Below are 13,368 nucleotides of genomic sequence, written 5' to 3'. Positions count from 1 at the left end.
GAGCATAAGAAGCGAAGACAGTGAGTAATGATAATTTTTCCAAGGAGTGTTACATCACAGAGAAACAATGATTGTACGCTAATTGGGATGCGCAGTACAGAAAGCTTCATAGTAAAGCAAAGATAGGAAGAAATTGCAGAAGCAATGTCATTGAGTAGGAGAGATGGGCCTGGATTCAGAACACAACTAGAGTCATGGGCTTTATATAAGAGCACAGACAGCTCATCTCCGGTTAAGAAAAGAGAAAGCAAAATATACGGACAGATCCAGATAGATTGGTACATGTGGGGGTGGGAGTGTGTGGAAATTCTCTTCTGTGGCTTCAACTTTGTCAGTAAAATATGAAGCAAGTTATCAGCTGAGAATAAATTTGGGAGAGGAGGTGTTGATTTGAGGAAAGTGAAGAGATTTTGAAAGAGTGGCTTTAGAAATTGGAGAATAAATTAAAGGAAAAAAAGCTAGGTGAACAGCTAAGAAGCACAAGGAACCACTTGAAGTTCGCGTTTATGGATTTAGAAAAGAAATCAATTGGCATTGTTGCTGAGTCAGTGCCCCACCTCCAGCCATATATAGCTGCTTGGGGGAGGGGTTGAGTAGGCAATGACATGAATTTAATTGGAAAAAACCTTACAGGGGGAAAAAAAAAAAGAAAGTTTATAGTGTATGCAGAAGAATGACTATAATGACAGATCATGAAAATTTTACTAGTTGGGGTCAGCTAAACCATGTTGCAATAACAAATAATGCCTTAAATCTAGTTGGATTAACACAACAAAGATTGGTTTCTTGCTCATACTACAGTTTAGTGTGGGTCAGGAAGCTTTCTTTGGGAACTCTTTCTCCAGCAGAAATTCAGGGGCCGAGGATGCCTCTGCCATGCAACATCTTGTCTTCTCAGAGTTTGTGGTCCCAGCTGTGTACACAGAAAAGAGAATAGTTAGGGAAACCACACCAACTTATAACTACCTTGCACGTGAATTGATAGTTATTTCTCATCATATTCTATTGGCCAGAACTAGACACATGGCCATAAGTTAGCTAAAGGAAGTACAGGAAATGTAGGAGAGTAAATGGATTATTTAATGAATTATTAACTGTCTGTCTCATATAAACTAAGTCAAACAATAAGGGCAATGAGGATTTACTTTCCATCATCATCATAGCAAAAAACTGATAGGGTCAAAATACTAGGATTTTTTGTGAGGTCAGAAAACTGTTTGAGGTTGGAGTCTATTCTGGTTATCGATTGCTGTATAACAAATACCACAAGACTTCGTAGTACAAAACAACCATTTTATTATGCTCATGGGTTTTGTGGGTCAGTAATTTAGAAAGGGTACAGTGAGGTCAATTTCTCCCATCTCTACAATGTCTAGAGCCTCGGCTCAGGGTCACTTGAATGTCCAAGGGCTCGGACTGCTGGGGCTAAAACAACCACTTCTAAGATGCTTTCTTTGCTCACATGGCTGGTACCAAGTTTGGGATTTCTGAAGGAGCCCCTCAGCCTAGAATTTTGAAGATGGCCTCTAAACGTGTCCTCTCCAGCATGGTGTTCTCAAGGTAGTCAGGTTTCTAATCTGGTGACTCGGGCTCCAAGAAAAAAGTATTGCAAGAGAGCAAGGCAAAACTGCAGGGCTGACCTGGTCACAGAAGTTGCGTAGCATCACATCAGCCATATCCTGTTGACTGCATGCCATTCAGAAAAGCTAGCTCAGGTTCAAGAGGACGGCAGTGGGACTGTACCACTTCAGAGAGTGGCAGAGAGTTGAGAGAGAGGTGGAGTCACATTGCAGAAGAACAGGTGGAATGGGAGCGACCGTTCTGGCCATCTTTGGAAACAGAGATTTGCCACGCAATCATAATGGGAGTGAGCTGGAAAAGAAAGAGATGGATTGTAGAGATGCATGGTATCAAGGTCTTGAGAAGAGATTATTACTAATGAAAATGACCATGATTTGATCATTTTGAGCTGGGAGACAAATGTAGGATTGAAGACATTATGAGTTCAAAGGACCTGAGTATAGAAGGGATTTTCTCTGTGGAATCTGAAGTCATGACAAATTATGACAAGAGTTGTGATGGCCACTGACACATTGAGTCCTATGTTAAATCTTTAGCAAATGAGAGAGACTGATCCTGAGGTTTGTAAATGAATAATAATTTTTTTAAAAAAAGGAATAATTTGCATACTACATGGCCTACCTTCAAAAGAGTAAGTGTTTTTAAGGAAGACGAACAACATCTTTGACTTCCCATGAGGTAGAGGATATCACCTATAAAACTTTCAGGTCCGATAACACAAGAGGAATAGGAGAACAAAGAGGCCTCCAATGGAGACAGCCAGGAAAGCAGTGTCCTCGGGGGATGGCCAGGTTTCGTTAGAGCAAGAAGCTAAAGGTTATATTTGGGGAAGAGATTCTGGAGGTAGGGAATCTTAGTGATGACAGGACTGAGTTCCAGAGGGGAGGGGGAAGGTGGGAAAGATAAGAAGATGGTCAGATAGGGAGTTATACAGAACTGTATAGGAATGACAGTTCCCAGACCTGGGAATCGTGGGCCTCTGTGATTGCTCTGTGAGGGGAAGGGTATGACTCGATTGCCGTACCAATGGTCCCACTGGGCAAAGTCGTTCTGTTACATTGTAGGTCAGATCATATCACTCACCTGCTCAAAATCCTATACTAGCTTCCCATCTAAGCCAAATTCAATGGATACAAATATTCAGTGATTTCCAAAGTCCCGACAAGACTGACATCTGTTGTCCCTCTGGCCTCAGGTTCAGCCTGTCTCTCTCTCTATACCTGGAAAGCTCTTCCTCAGATACCTGCAGACTTGTTTCCTTACCTCCTGCAGCTTTTAATGCAAATGTCACCTTCTTAGTGGGGACTCCCCTGGCCACTCTATCCCAAACCACAAGCACCCTCACCTTCTGGTCTCCCTCTCTGCTTCAGTTTTTTCCTTAGAGCTCATCATATGTACTATACAATACAATTTACCTTTGGACTTGTTCATTTTCTATCTCCCAGCAATGGAATATAAGCCCCGAAAGAACGTAAATTTTCATTGTTCCATTCCCATTGTTTTCTAGTACTTCAAACAATACTTGGCCTGGAATAGGCTATAAAAATTAATGTGGAATTAATGAATGAATGGTCTCTCAGTGTTTCTCAAATGAGTTATGCTCTATTCGAGTCACTAGGTCAGTTTAATGTATCATGATCCACATTTATGTTTCACTTAAGGAGAAGGAAAGAAAATAGAAAGAAATAGGAAATATCAGAAGGTATTGCACATAGTAAAGTATTACTGTATCAATACTTTAGTTTCAGTATAATACCTATGTGTATAACAGATCCCAGTGGAAGATGTTTTTCATAATGTGGGCCCCAGTCAAAATTTTTAGAAAAACACTCTAGAAACTTTGTTGGGCTAATGTCTTAAACAGATCATGGTGATAAGTGAGGATTTATTGATGGGGAGGCCACTGGGAGAACTCATCAGAAACATATGTAGCTGCTTCTCTTGGTTAGTTCTGCTGGAGGCAGGATCAGTACTTTGGAAGGGGAGGGTTTTGCCAGGCATTTAAGGTGTTACTTCCTGGGCACTGCTGTTTCCCTAGACCAGAAATAGCACAGTGTTTAGCACGTAATGGGCCCTCTAAGACTTGAGAGTTGGCTAAAGTTTTTTAATGATTATGTTATGGTTTTGGAAATATTTCTCAGTAAGTTGCTTTTGCCACAGGACCTGTTTTACATGGGATCAGTAAGCCATTGAAAGCCTCCCCAAAGTAACTCATTGCTGGGAGAAACAGGGCCTATTATTATGACATCAAGAATGTTCAGTTGGAGCTCTTTCCCAGCCATATTAATTGCAGCCACCCTGCTTTTGGTAAGAAACTGTTACTTCCTTTGGGAAAGGGTTGGCCGATGATGTAAAAATATCCCCTTGTTTATGGCTTGGGATCAGAAGATTTGGGAGTCCAGTTTAGTCCCACCTCTTATGGGCCTCCCCTGTTTTCTCTTTCATACTGTGAGGAAGTTGGACTGATTTGTCTTTAACATCCCTTCCACCTTTATTCTTTAATCAGTGAAGCTTTTATTTGACACTTAGGCTGTATGGCATGTTATTTTCTGGGTTTGGGGTTCACTGGGGGCTAGACTGGGTCTACTTGGCATCTTTTCTAATGTCTACTCCAAAGTGCCCATAGCAGGCATTTTGCAAACATTGACTTATCGATGACTCTTGTGGCCGTTAACGTTCATAGAGGAAGAAAAGTCTGAACTCTTGGCTGTTTTTAGTTTGGGTATCTTAATGTCCCTATTTTTCTTCTGTTTTTCTTTAGTTCTGATTTTCTTATATTGATGTCTGTTCTTTTGTAGCTTTGAGAGTGATTTCCTGAGACGTAAGTTTCTAATAAGTTGAAACATCGTCTCACTAGCTGGTTTTTGCAGACCTTTTAAAGGAGGCGGGAAGGGAACAGATATTTGGCATAACAAGTTAGAAGTTGAATTTTATGCCAAGCATTTCAGGTAGCATGTACTTTTTATTGTATAGCACTGTCCAACATTAGTAGTAATTATATCCTGACTCCTTAAGATTCTACATTTTCTTTGGAATCCACCTCCATATTGCACTTTTTACTGCAAACAAGCTTCCTCCAGTGATAGTTGGAGGTTTGGAATGAGGAAGAGTACTATTATATAACACAATTTTACTCAGGGTGGAAGCATATGGACTCATTTTGGTGATACTGTTTATCTCAAGGGTAGCTGATGCTAGTTTAGACATTTAAAATGGAAAGATTTGTAAATATACCTCATGCTGCTTAATCCACTCTGCTCTTGCTTTTTACCTCTTGAATCAGGTAGCAATCAGTCTTGAGTAATTAAGCAGCTAGGGAATTGTGAAAGATAAATTTATTCAGCACATGGTAGAACTATTACTATGTCAGGTACTATCGCTTCTCCAGCATGGACTTCCAAAGCCTTCCTCAAATGCATCTCTATCACAAGCAATCTGAACGATCCTCATTAACTGAAGTTGACTTAACTGTCATGTCAAAACATTCCAAGAAAAAAAATATCCCTAGTGCCTGAAAGCTGTGGTTACCGACCAGATTGGGATTTTCTGCAGTGCTGTTTCAGGGTAAATGCTGCAATTTAACTCGAAACTTGAATGGTGGAAATGCATTAAGGCTTATGCCATTACTTTTCTGAGGAAAAACAAAGCCCTATCCAGGAAAAAGAAAATCATTTAAAAACTGGACACTTACCTTCTGGATTCAATTCTTTTCCAAGCCAGTATTTTCATACCCAGGCATCTAACAAAAAAATACAATTAGCAGAGAAGGATGAGATAATTCCTGTATTGATTTGAGGATGCTAGTGGTGACCTTTGGCTTCTAAGAATTGAAGAATCCCTATGCATTGATTCCCACCTGCCTTCCTGGAACACTATGGTTTATGTATGCATCCAATATATGTGTCATAGTGGCTGATTTCTTTTGTAATGACAGAGCAATGCCTTCACCCAGACCAAGGCAAAACTGTTATTTGAGCTTCATCTTCTAGATCCTACTGTGTACCTTTAGAGAAATTATAATGCTGAGTTTGAATTTAATATGAAGAAGATGCTGCCATTTTTTTCTAGTGCTTCCTGACTTGGCCTAAATCAAATAAGACTATGTCCTGGCCAGTGATATTTCCAGTAATTGTTTACATCCTAAATTAAATATTTTTTAAAGTTTATTTCTTTATTTTGAGTTAGACAGATAGAGAGAGTGAGTGGGGGAGAGGGAGAGAGAGAATCCCAAGCAGGCTCCATACTATCAGGACAGAGCCCAACGTGGGGTTCTATCCTACCAACCGTGAGATCATGACCTGAGCAGAAATCAAGAGTGAGACACTTAACCAACTGAGCCACCTAGATGCCTCCATCCTAAATTAAATATTGTATTTAATAATATAAATCAGTAAAGTATTAGTTAAGAAAATTTACTAATGGTATTTGAGAACACATAATAAAAAGCATGGAGTATAACCATAATAGTCAATGATATACACCAAAAAAAGGAGACAATTTTGTCAGAAAGAAGTGGGTATAAGAATAGGTTTTTCAGCCTTAAAAAAGAAAAACTACTATTTATCTTACCAGCAATGGATAGGCTTATTCAGGAATAAAAGAGAATTGTAATCCTGGACAAACAACCTATGGCAAAACCATAGACAAATCCTGGAAACAAAGGAAAGGTATGCTCCTGAAGGAGAAAATTGTAAGTTGGTAAGGCTGTTATAAGCTACACTCCATTGGAGTAAACTAGGAGTTGAAAGCATGGTGACTTTTCATTGGCTTAGCTATGGCAGAGGGGCAGATAAGGAAAGCATTTCTTTCTTTAGCTGGGATAGTAAAGTTGTGTCCACGTGCATAGTCAAGTCCACTTCTTCCTCTTGGGTCTGCAATTGACTAAGAATAGCAAGGTTTGAGAGCTCTCCTCGCGGAAACCTTCCGACTCCATTTTAGTGGGGTTTCCCATTACTAATTTTCACAAGTTAAGCTACTTTTTAGCAGGGGTGGAGGGGGGGGAAGGAGATGGGAGAAACACATTAGATGGCTCATTTCACTGAATGAAAACCAGTGGAGATCACCTATACGCACACAAAGAAAGACTACTAAAGGCACCTAATTTGTAGATTTTTGGGAGTGACTGTGATGACTATAATAAGGACTCATTATAACACTCAACAATAAATTAATGGATTCACTCTATAACTCTGTCCCCTTTCCCTTCCTTTCCACTGTGTTGGTCAAGGGTCAGGGCAACTTCATATACTTGACTGTGTTGGCACAATGTTTCAGAAATAATAAGTGCTCAATAATTATTTCTTGAATGAATGACTTTAATTCCTAGCTCACAGCAAAGATAAAGCTTAATTGTTTTAGAAATGGATATCTATGTATGAAATTCCATGTGTTGTTTTAAAATTCTGGGAATAATGATCTTTAAACAAAGCCATTGAAAATGGTTATGTAATGAAGGGGTTTTGGATCTCCAAATATAAGAGTTTAGTCTAAATGTTTTATTATTTGTTTGGGTGCTTCATGCAACCTAAAAATATCCCCATGGCCATTTTATCATAAAGATGACTTCCTTATTTTCCCAGAGATACGTGGGCACCTGTTTCTACTAAATAAGGAAATAAAGTCACCAGAACGATTCTCAAGTATGTTTTGAAGCCAAGATCAAAACCTGTATTACTTAAATTTTTTTCTCCCAGATTCCTTGACCCTGTTGTCTGTTCTCAAACTGAGCCCCAAGGACTCCTTGGGAGGCATTAGGACTATGGGCCTTGGAAAGAATTGAGCCAGCAGAATTTCTGGCTGTTCCTCTCTGTTTCTGCCCATGAATTTCACTCTGGTATTTTTTACATGACAAGTTACCATAAAGATTTAGTTTGTGGAAAAATTCCTGTGGATCAAAAAACAAACCAACAAATGTTTGAAAACTGCCAGTTCTCTACCATTCTCCTCCTTCATAACATAATGGAAGGCAGAAACTGAACTTGAGATGAACTAAATTTATTTTACAGCCTGGGTGGCTGTGCTTTGATCAACTGTTATATCTACATGCTTGCTGTAGTTATTTTATTGAAATATTTCTAGAAGTGTGATTTCAACTTAAGACTTTAACATTCGCTCCTGTAGACAAGTTAACCTATTTTTAAGATACAGAAAATCCAAAGGGATGGAGGCAATGAGGTTTCATGGTTGCCAGAGGAAACTGAGCAAGACTGCAAAGAGACTCCAAAGGGTAGAATTATTTGTAATTTCACTGTATCCTAGGGTTAGGTTAGACTGTCTGTCTTACAGGTCAAAAAATTGTATCGTAAAGGCACAGTGGCAAACTAGACTCTCAAAGAAAGGATCCCATTTACTAAGTTGGAAAGAGATAATGGCCAACAGCTCTGTTCTGGTAACCTTTCCAAAAAATGGTCTAGTATACCACATAACAAGGCTTTCTTAAGATATATGAAAAAGACCAATTATTACTCAAAAGGCTTTGTGATGAGCATAAATGAAAAAACAATGATATCTGATGAATTTGAATGCTGCCAAATTGCCCACTCTGTCCTTCCAGATTTGGTGTCTTTCTTGCCTGAAAAGTTTTATGTACACAATACAGATTCATTGTTAGATGTTATCATTCTATGCTGGCTATCTCCTTTGGTTGATAAGCTTTATCTATACAATGACTCCATATCACTGACTATGTTAATAAATGCACTAAGTCAATAGTGTTTCTCTTGGGACTAGAAGACATTCTTTCTCCTTAGATTATTTATTGATCAAATGAGTTTAATCCTCAGACAGTCCCCATCTTTTTATGTTTTCCAAGTATTTGAGGTTCATCCCTTCTGTTTCCACTGGGAACTTTCTATGATATTTTTCTTTTTGGTTGTGTTATTTATTCCAGTCTGTTTATCCCTTTGCCCATTCTGCTAGTTCTTCCTAATCTTATCCTGAAAGATGAAAACCCTAAATCAGTAGCACATTATGTGAGAATTCCTTTATTCTTTCATCCTACTCAAACACCATTACCAACATACCATCTACTTGCATAGCTTAGCACTGCTGTGTTTCTAGAGCAGTCTGGCCAAGGGAGAGATGTCTGTCAAAGGAAGTCCATGGGCTTCGTCTCTATGAACTTCCAATTCCAATCTCTTCATATTGTTTTCTCTGACCAAAATGAAACTGTTATATATCAAAACACACAAGGCCATTTCCTGTCTCATGATGTTCCTTTCTCCAGAAATTTCTTTCTATATCTCCCTTGTTCTGAATTTCAAACCTTTAATGTTTGCTGCTCTATGGCATTTTTTACTGACTTCCAAACCCAAGAATGACTGGTTTTCTTTTTTGCCTTCTCTGTGCCCTTGTTTACATGCTTGTCTTCAATTCTATACTAGACTGCAAAGCCTTCATTAGAAAAGTTTCAACTTCAGGATGCCTGGGTGGCTCAGTTAAATGTCTGACTCTTGATTTTGGCTCAAGTCATGGTCTCATGGTTCACAAGTTTGCGCCCCTCATCGGGCTCTGTGCTAATGGTGCAGAGCCTGCTTGGGATTCTCTTTTCTCTCTCCCTCTCTCTTTCTCTGCCCCTACCACGTGTGCATGCACACATGTTCTCTCTCTCTCTCTCTCTCTCTCTCTCTCTCTCTCTCTCTTAAAGTAAATAAATGAACTTTAAAAAAGAGAGAAAGGATCTGGGGCGCCTGGGTGGCTCAGTCGTGTAAGCGTCCGTCTTCAGCTCAGGTCATGATCTCGTGGCTCGTGGGTTCGAGCCCCATGTCGGTCTGTGTGCTGACAGCTCAGAGCCTGCTTTGGAGTCTGTGTCTCCCTCTCTCTCTCTGCCCCTCCCCCACTTCTGCTCTGTCTCTATCTCTCTCAAAAATAAATAAACATTAAAAAAAAATTTTTTTTAAAGAAAAGATCAACTTACTGTTTTTATCTTCAGCGACTAGTAATGGGCCTGCCACAATATAGGAAGTAATTTAAAATTATTTTTGGACTGACTCAGTGAAGGCCAGCTCTGCCTTATTGGCCCCCTGTATATAACTGGCCACCCTGGGTTCCTCACATAGCACTTGTGCTGGTTACTTTCTGTTTTCCCTCCCTATCATCACCAACACATTTTCTTCTCTATCCTTCTCTTCTTTGATCTTTGTTCTAGAAGGCTAATTTTTGTAGATTGCTCCACCACGGCTCCCTTGGCACCTTGCTTTGTGTTGAGTTTGGCCAGTAAGAGGCATCACCAGGAGATAGTAGGGCAGAAAGAGAAAGAGGTCAAGGTCTTTCTTTCCTTCTTCCTTCTCTGCTTTGACAGTATTTCTCTGACAACTTCATCCTCCGACAGGCAGCCACTCCATATCTACAACTGTTACTAGCCCCCGGTAGTACAATTTCCTCCCTTTATTCCTTTAGGCTTAAAAGTAATAACAACTTCCTGCTCGTGATCGTCTCTAGATACCTCAACATCCCTGGTTTTTGGCTCTGCCCATAGGTTTGTAAGTAAGTCTCTATTAAGGTTTTTGTATTTATACTGTCTAAGGGATTGCTATGTCCTTCCGAGCTTCTCCGCCTCTTGCTAGATATCATACAGCCATCCAGTATCTTGCTGGATCTGAAGTCCTGCCCTGAAGTCCATCTGCTTCCCTTAATTTGCTGGATAATTCTTGCCAACAAATCGTCTTCTTCAAGGGTACTGGATTTTACTCTCTACCAACCAATTCCTGACCATCAGTGGATCTAGGAGAAGTCTGCGTTGCCCATCTGAACTTGGTTATCATTAGATAGCTAGATATCTGCCATATTTGGCCATTTTGGACATCTTAACCTCACAATTTCCTTTGGACAGTGAGTGTGCATTGTATCTCCATTTAAATGCCAGTCTTGTGTCACGATTCATTTCTCCTACTTTTGTAATTCTTGTACTTTGCTTTCTCCAACAAGTTGAAGTCTTGAGGCATACGAGTTTCCCATGCAGATTTATTTTTATATCTTTCATGGCTATTTTGATATGTCTCTTTTAAGAAAGACCCTAAAGAAGAATTTTCAAACATACATGTTTTTACCTTGGTAAAACTTGGGGCTGGCATTAATAGAGGCTTTGCCCTCTATGAAGCAAGAATGAGAAATTATTTCATTGGAGAGTTCCATATCACTGTGATCATTTTTAGGTCATGGTGGCTATTTTCTTCCTTGTACCTAGTCTAAGCTAAAAGTAGCTTGATATAGAATTGTTGCCTTATAGTCAGATTTTCCAAATATATATAAAAAGAGGCTTCCTGTCCTTGTTTTGTGCCATGGTGCTTGTGCTTTTGCAACTGAAAATAGCATTGGCGCTCATTCCTGGCACATTACACTGCAAGCTTCTATCTAATTTGCTGTCCATACTCATCCTAAAGTCCTTTTCAGTATTGCTGCTTTCCAAGTATTTCCTTCTCATTGAGCATCTATGTCTCATTTTCCACAAAGCTATTCATTTTCCATTTTCAAGGTTGATACACATCCTTCTACCAACCTCTCTTCTCTCTAGAGACGTTACTTAATATTCCTGAGTGGTAACTTTTTTTTTATTCATTTTTCCTTATTGCAAAAACAATGCATATTATAGGAAAAGAGAAAGAAAGTGTACAACCACCATCCAGAGATAACTGATAAAAACTTCAACTATACCTTTGACTATATCTCTGTGTCTATAGGTAGATAAATATGTAGATTTATAAAACAAAACATCTCTCTATATATTGTCATGCAGCCTGCTTTTCTTCTTCCTCTTCTTCTTTATTCATTTAAGTAATCTGTATACCCAGCGTAGGGCTCAAACTCATGATCCTGAGATCAAGAGTCACATGCTCTTCTGACTGAGCCAGCCAGGTGCCCTGCAGTCTGCTTTTTCATTTAATAAATCAGGAATTTCCATATATGGAGAAATTATATAAACCTGTATATGTACTGTTTTTTCTAACAGTTATATGTTAACACTGGTGTGATTACTGCTCAGATTAAAAACTAGCATTCCAAAAGCCTCTTGAGTTTCTCTTTTTAATCACTCGTACCCCACCTTATAACCATTATCCTGACTTTTAAGGTAATGAGCTCTTAGCTTTTCTTTTTGGTTTCACCTGTGTTACAATGTGCATACAAATATATATTATTGTATATTCTTGGTGAACCAGATATTTTATCAGTATGAGCTGATTTTCCATCCCTAGAAATGGTTTTTGCTTTAAAGCCTATTTTCTGATATTAAGATAGCTCATCAGAATCTTTTGCTCATATTTGTTACATATGTTTTTCTATTCTTTCAGTATCAACATTTCTGTTTTTTTCAGACTTCCTCATGTGTCTTGTAAATTGCATATAGTTAAATGTGGATATTCTTCAGCTTAACGGTTTTTGTCCTTTAGCTGGAGAACTTAGTCCCTTCAGTCAATTTCAGAAATTTTCAGGTTTAAATCTACCATTTTATTTGTGTTTTATATTTGTCCCATATGGCCCATATATTTCTACCCATATATATATATATATATATATATATATATATATATTTGCTCCCTTTTTGACCACCTTTTGGAATGAATTAATATATTTTATTACTTCATTTCATTCCGCTTGCCACTTTGAAAGTTAAATGTATGCTTCTAATATTGTGATTCCTCTAAAATTATAGTATAGTCATACTTCATTTACCAAAATGTAAAATTTATCAATGGCTTCATTTGTCTTCCTTATATAAAAAAGGAGATCACATGAACACTATTGAGACCCCTCCTAACTTACATGTTATTGCTGTCCAGCACTTTAATTTTGATGCTATTATGTAAACTCACTGGACATTATCATTTTTTCTTTATATAGTTCATGGTCTTTTACTTTTATCCACATACTTACCTGCTATTTTATTATTATTGTTTCTTCTTGCATCTTAATTTTTTTTAATCTGAAATCCCTTTCTTCTTTCTAACAGAAATTGCTTAATGCATTGAGAGATGTTCTATTGGTAGAAAAACTCTCTCAGTTTTTTGTTTTCCCCCTCATATTTGAAAGTTATTTTTGCTGGGTATGAAGTTATTGCATTACACTGAAAATGATGATTCTCCATCATCTTTATTCCATTGTTTTTTTTCCCCTCACTGCTTTTAAGATTTTGTTGTCTTTGGTTTTCTGCAGTTTCACTCGGATATGTCAATATGTGGCTTTCTTTGTATTTATCTCACTGACAATTTACTGAACCTCATGATTTCATGGATTACTGTCTTTTATAGATTCTGAAAACCTGTCAGCCTTTATCTATTTAAATACTATTTTTATTTTATTCTTTTTTCTTTCTCTTGAACTCCACAAACATATGTTATAATTGGCATGTCCCTCACCTTCCTTTTTGTATTTTCCCTTTGTCTCTCTGTGCTACATTCTAAATATTGTCCTCTGTTTGATAAGACAGTTTACTAATGTTCCCTTTTGCTGAATGCTTGGTCTGAATGTTTGTGTCCCTGCTAATTCATATATTGACATCTTAACCCCCACAGTAATGGTCAATGTTACCATTATTACCAGGGGTAGGAGGCAGGGTCCTCATGGTTGCTATTAGTTCCCTTATCACAGACACCTCAGAGAACTTATTCATCCCCTCTATCATGTGAGGAACACAATGAAAAGGGGCCACCTGTGAACCAGGAAGTGGTTCTCACCAGACACCCAATGTGCCAGTGCCATGATCTTGGACTTCCCCACCTCCGGAGCTATAAGAAATAAATGTTTGTGGCTTATAAGCCATCCAGCTTATGGTATTTTTTGTGATAGTGGCCT

General features: G+C 38.5%; 1 protein-coding gene across 3 annotated transcripts in view; it reads left to right on the top strand.

Moving 5' to 3' along the window:
* PTCHD4 (patched domain containing 4) overlaps positions 1-13,368 on the top strand; it is a 180,315-nt gene that overhangs the window by 62,015 nt on the left and 104,932 nt on the right. The gene's annotated exons all lie outside the window — the stretch shown is intronic.

The sequence above is a fragment of the Panthera onca genome, chromosome B2 (genome assembly GCF_046562875.1).
Source record: "Panthera onca isolate mPanOnc1 chromosome B2, mPanOnc1 haplotype 2, whole genome shotgun sequence".
Taxonomy (NCBI): Eukaryota; Metazoa; Chordata; class Mammalia; order Carnivora; family Felidae; genus Panthera; species Panthera onca.
The sequence above is the reverse complement of the archived record's forward strand: the minus strand, read 5'-3'. Positions and strand labels throughout refer to the sequence as shown.